Below are 6000 nucleotides of genomic sequence, written 5' to 3'. Positions count from 1 at the left end.
CAAAATTTATTTAAATGATTAATGAGTTAAAATTATTAAAAATAATTAAATTAATACGATGTTAAATTTGCTTCTTTGTTGTAGTGATTTCTTTCAAAAGAATTTAAACTAACTGTTATAAGTGCGATTAAAATGCAACGATTTCCTAAAAACTGTATCACTTTAAAAAAGGCAAAAAAGATTGTAAAGTTTTGACTTGTAATTATTATACTTAATCCCTATCATAAATAATGACATAATGAAGGTCATAAATTTATTTAAAAGTAGTAAATTAAATAAAAATGAAAAAATATAAGTTAAACGTGTGTGAAAATAAATTTGAAAAATAATTTATTTAAATGTTTAAGAAATAACAAACTGTCATGACAGTAAAGCTGGGAAAAATAATATTCAAACAGTTAAATTCAATTTTTTTAGTTACCTTGTATTGTACCTAATTTGCCATCGCTACTAATATAGTGCCCACGAAAATTAAATCCACAAGAAATTTTTGTTGCATCCCAAATTTCATTTGAAATCCAATCCTCCCATCTCCCTGGATCCAATCGAAATCCTACTCTTAAGTATTCCTTGCTTTTATTGTCTTTCCTTTTACTAATTTTTTCAATAAGTAAATCCTCGTAGTTTTTTTTTCACTAAATATTGTAAATGAATCAATTGGATTTTCATTATCAGACTTACTTTTATTCACACTATTTAAACTTGAATCTTTGACAATGCTATCACTTTCGGGTACACACTTTTTTTTTAATGTCGCACATTCGGCTGTACAACGTTTTGGGCTTCATTTTCCCACCCTGCTGGAAGTAAAGGGATAGAAATCCTATCTCTTTTAATATTTTTTTATCTCTGAGATAGAAGGAGATAAAGTTTATCTATCTTTGTCTATCCCCACTTTATCACTTTAATCATTTTTTATCTCTCCTTCCGTATAAATCTTTTTCAATAACCTTTATTTCATCTCTTTTAATACTTTCAATATCCACACCTATCTCTTTCTATCTCTAATTTCATCTAAGAATAATATACTTATCTCTATTAATAATATTGTTTCTCTTTTTTCTAAATCTTTTTCAATAACCTTCATTATATCCTATTGAATCCTTTTTCAATCCCCAAAGATAACTTTTTATACGCTTTTCAATGTGACGATTTCATGATAAATAAAGAGAAATTGAAACTTTAAAAAGGAGATCAACTGAGAGATAAAGAGTGATAGAGTAAGAGATAAAAAGAAATCAATACAGTCCCAAAATTTAAAAGGTAGTTCAAGAAATATTTCTTCCAAGCTAGCGTGGCTGAGTGACATGTGTATTCGACTTGTGTCCCTAAGGTTCAGGGTTCGAGCCCTCCTGCGTGCGAGATTTTACAAATTTGGTTTTAAGTGTTATATGTACAATGTTGGTTAATAATGTGAAATAAAATATAGATTTAAACAATAAATAATAATTTCATAACAGATAAATAACTTGATTTATTAAAAATAGGTAATAAATAGAAGTACGAAAACCCTAAAAATATTTTTTTAAATAATAAATTCAATTGAAATTGTAATACTTCATAAAGTCTTTAATATTGTTAATAATATTGGTTAATTAATTCTTTATGTATTAAAAAGGATAAAAATTTGCAGCAAAGAGAAATAAAAAGAGATAAAAGTACATAGGTATAAAAAGAGATAGATAGGGGATAATAGGGTATAAAAAGAGATCGAAATTCGGAGATAAAAAGGTATAATATTTTGGGTATGCAATAGGGTGGTCCAAAAAAAGTAAAATCGAAATTTTAATGCTCTCACCCCCTGGGATTGTTCTATATGGAGAAAAAAAATACCCCTATTTTTTTTGAAAATGAAAAAATATTTAGAGGTCGCTCAAAGTGCTCAAAGTTTCCCATGTAAAATGCATGAGGAAAAAACACTTTTTCGAAGAATTGGTATAGAATCCTTGAAAATCAATATTTTTCATTCAGCAAACTCTGCTTCTCTTCAGAAGACTTTAAAGAATAGTGCTAAATTGTTTATTTAATCATTTTTTTAAATTAACTATTTTTTATAGTGCCCCAAAAAAACCCTATAAATTTTAAAATTTATATAAAAATCGTTAAAATAGTATATTGTGCAACAAGTACAGAAAGAAGCTGTTTTCCGACGAGTGCAAAGTTTGCTGTCCCGAGCGAAGCGAGGGCAGCAATTTGCACGAAGTCGGAAAATCTTCTTTCGTACGTGTTGTACACAGTACTTTGTGCAACACCTTTTGGTTTTGATAAAAAAAGCTGTTTAAAAAAAGGTAGTTGACGCCAACATACGTACTGTTTAGCAGGGTTTGAAACGTATGTTACCGCACGTAATATACGTGGTTTTCTACGCGTATATTACTGTAAAAAACAGGTATTCTACAATAGAAAACAAATACCTATGTATATCACCAAAAAAACCCAAAAGTTTAAGAACTTTGCCGCACTAGTGCAGCAAAGTGAGCACTTTGCCGCACTAGTGCAGCAAAATAAGCACTTTGCCGCACTAGTGCAGCAAAGTACTGTTTTGCGCCTACTTTACAGGCATGCAAAGTATTACTTTCCTTACAGGTGTTGCACAAAATATTTTTTACTATTTTTATCAAATTTTTTTTCTAGATTACACAGCCACACAAAAAAAAAGTTCTGATCTGGGGGTCTCACTATGTAGACTTTATGTTTTTTGGGTCGCTGAATCCGAATCCGAGGTCCATTTAACCCCATCAGATCAGGATTTTGACATAACCTCAAAAAACCAATATGGCGGACACATTTTTGAAAAGTTCATTGGATTCGCTTCAAATTTGTTACTCGGGGGTTTTTGGGGTCGCTGATTACGAATTTGAAGTCTGATTTCAAAAATTCAAAATGGCGGATCCAATATGGCGGACACGTTTTTGAAAAATTCATCGGATTCGCTTGAAATTCGTTACTCGGGGGTTTTTGGGGTCGCTGATTACGAATTTGAAGTCAGATTTCAAAAATTCAAAATGGCGGATCCAATATGTATGTGTCAGCCATATTGGATCCGCCATTTTGAATTTTGAAAAACCGACATCAGATTCGTAATCAGCGACCCCAAAAACCCCCGAGTAACGAATTTGAAGCGAATCCAATGAACTTTTCAAAAATGTGTCCGCCATATTGGTTTTTTGAGGTTATGTCAAAATCCTGATCTGATGAGGTTAAATGGACCTCGGATTCCGATTCAGCGACCCAAAAAACATAAAGTCTACAGAGTGAGACCCCCAGATCAGAACTTTTTTTTGTGTGGCTGTGTTATGAATAAATAACACAAATATTGATTTTTAAACATTATTCCATGTAATTTCTAATTTGTTTAAACAAATTATTATTATTGTTTATTTACAACTTTTTATCTAATTGAGCTAAAGAGTTCCAATTTTTTCTCAATTTTGCATCTTTTCAGGTCGAATGTAACCAGTCACTATTAAAGAATATTAATTTTACCAATTGTTTAAACAAATTACTATTGTTTAACTTCCACTTTTTATCAAAATGAGCTACAGAGTTGCAACTTTTTCTTAATTGTACATTTTATTTTTTTGTGAGGTAATATTTAATGTAAGACTTAATTATCGAGTAAAAATTGTGAGCAATAAATTTATTATTATAAAAATGTTAAGTACAAAAAATTTTATTTACATCATTGAAATTACTACTGCGATAACTTCAAATTTGAAATAACAATTTGTTTAAGCAACTGGTAAAATTGTAATTCTTAGATTGTTGTTAGTCACTAGTTACATTTGGCTTGGAAAAATGCAAAATTGAGAAAAAAATTGCGACTCTGCAGCTAAATTTGATAAAAAGTGGAAGTTAAACGATAGTAATTTGTTTAAACAATTGGTAGAATTAATATTCTTTAATAGTGACTGGTTACATCCGGCCTGAAAAGTTGCAAAATTGAGATAAAATCGGAACTCTTTAGCTCAATTAGATAAAAAGTTGTAAATAAACAATAATAATAATTTGTTTAAACAAATTAGAAATTACATGGAATAATGTTTAATAATCAATATTTGTGTTATTTATTCATAATCTAGGAAAAAACTTTGATAAAAATAGTAAAAAATATTTTTTAACGATTTTTTTATAATTTTGAAATTTATAGGGTTTTTTGGGGGCACTATAAAAAATAGTTAATTTACAAAAATGATTAAATAAACAATTTAGCACTATTCTTTGAAGTCTTCTGAAGAGAAGCAGAGTTTGCTGAATGAAAAATATTTATTTTCAAGGATTCTATACCAATTCTACGAAAAAGTGTTTTTTCCCTATGCATTTTACATGGAAAACTTTGAGCGCTTTGAGCGACCTCTAAACATTTTTTTATTTTCAAAAAAAATAGGGGTATTTTTTTCTCCATATAGAACAATCCTAGGGGGTGAGAGCATTAAAATTCTGATTTCATTTTGTTCTCATGTATTTTTGGACCACCCTAGTATGCAAAGTGGCTATTTCAAAGGGATAGAAAAAACTTTATCTCTTTCTATTCCCAAAATTCTATCTCTTTCTATATTTTTACTTCCAGTAGGGCACCCAACTCATTGGAAAATTCAACCCAAATTTCGTCTTCTTTGCTTTTAAGGCGCGTCATTTTTTCGTCGTAAAAAAGTCGCAGTTTCCAATTTAAAAAAGCTATTTCTAATTCAGTCTTAGAAATATTTGGCTTCCTCCCAGGTTTATTCGCATTAATTTTTGTGGAGATCATAGCTTTTCAACTACTTCATGAAAACTGAATATAATTTTCTTATAATGACAATATTTATTTTTAATTAGAATTTTGTAGAATTTCTAAGACAATTGTGTCGAAAATTTGTTCTTGTATCATTTCAATAATCAATCAATATTGGTTCTATCATAGTATTAGTTAAGCGTAGACAGTGTTAGAAGTTGCGAATTGTCATATATAAATAATTTTTTGAAATTTGTAATAAACTAATGATTCTATTATAATAAATCTAAAATCAAACATAAGAATTTTTAAAAATATTTTTAAAAAAATTTTTTTATAATTTTTGTAATTTTTAAAAAAATCAATTTTTGTATTTTTTAAAAACACTTTTTTGTTAATTAAAAATTTAATTGATTCTTGGCAAAATCATATTACTGGCCCGAAAACGAATCGATTGATTTATATAAAGTATACATTATTTATCAATATTTTCATTTTTAACAAAAAATATTACAATATATAATGGGGGATTCCACGGGTAAATCACACAGTTGTACGTGACAAGTTACCGATTTGTCTCAAAGTTTTTAGGCGTATTCTACCTTCAAAAATAGTGATATAGCCAAAATTTTAAGTGCCTATCTCATAAAGATCACTCACAATCTTTAATTTCATGAAAAGTGCCATTTTTTAAAACTGAGATTAAAAAATCCATTTTTGCTTGAAAAAATGTCAATTTTGGTATAAAAAAATCGGTAAAGTACTAGTCGCTGGTAAATTTTCCAAAGAATCTAATGACGTTGGAATTTTTGAGATATTTCAAAACGCATGCGCAGTAGTTCAAAAAAACTACTTTTAAAAAAAAATGTATAACTCAAAAACACCTTTTTCGATTTGGCTCAAATTTTCAGGTAACATAGTTGAAAAGCCATACTTTAAAATAATTATTTCGGATATCTGGGTATTTTCAGTTTTTAGCCATATTTTTGCAAAATAGTGAGATAATTCGATTTTTTCAATGTTTCCTTAAGGTTTTTGCCTTTTTGTGCTTATACGCAAAATAATGCCTTATTTTGTGCTATATAGAAAAAATCTGAGCTGAAATTCACAATCTTTGGAAAATTTCCAATCAATTATCTATATTGAAACTTATTTTTATTTATTGTAGACAAATTTTTACAGCAAAAACAAATACAACTTATAATTAAGAGTATTAAAAAGGTGCGCATGACGATTAGGATGTCCAAAAAAAATTTTTGAGTGGAAAAAACCAAAAAAACCCCTGC

Source organism: Leptopilina heterotoma, unplaced genomic scaffold (assembly GCF_015476425.1).
Source record: "Leptopilina heterotoma isolate Lh14 unplaced genomic scaffold, ASM1547642v1 Lhet_267, whole genome shotgun sequence".
Classification (NCBI taxonomy): Eukaryota; Metazoa; Arthropoda; class Insecta; order Hymenoptera; family Figitidae; genus Leptopilina; species Leptopilina heterotoma.
Note: the sequence above shows the minus strand (reverse complement) of the source record.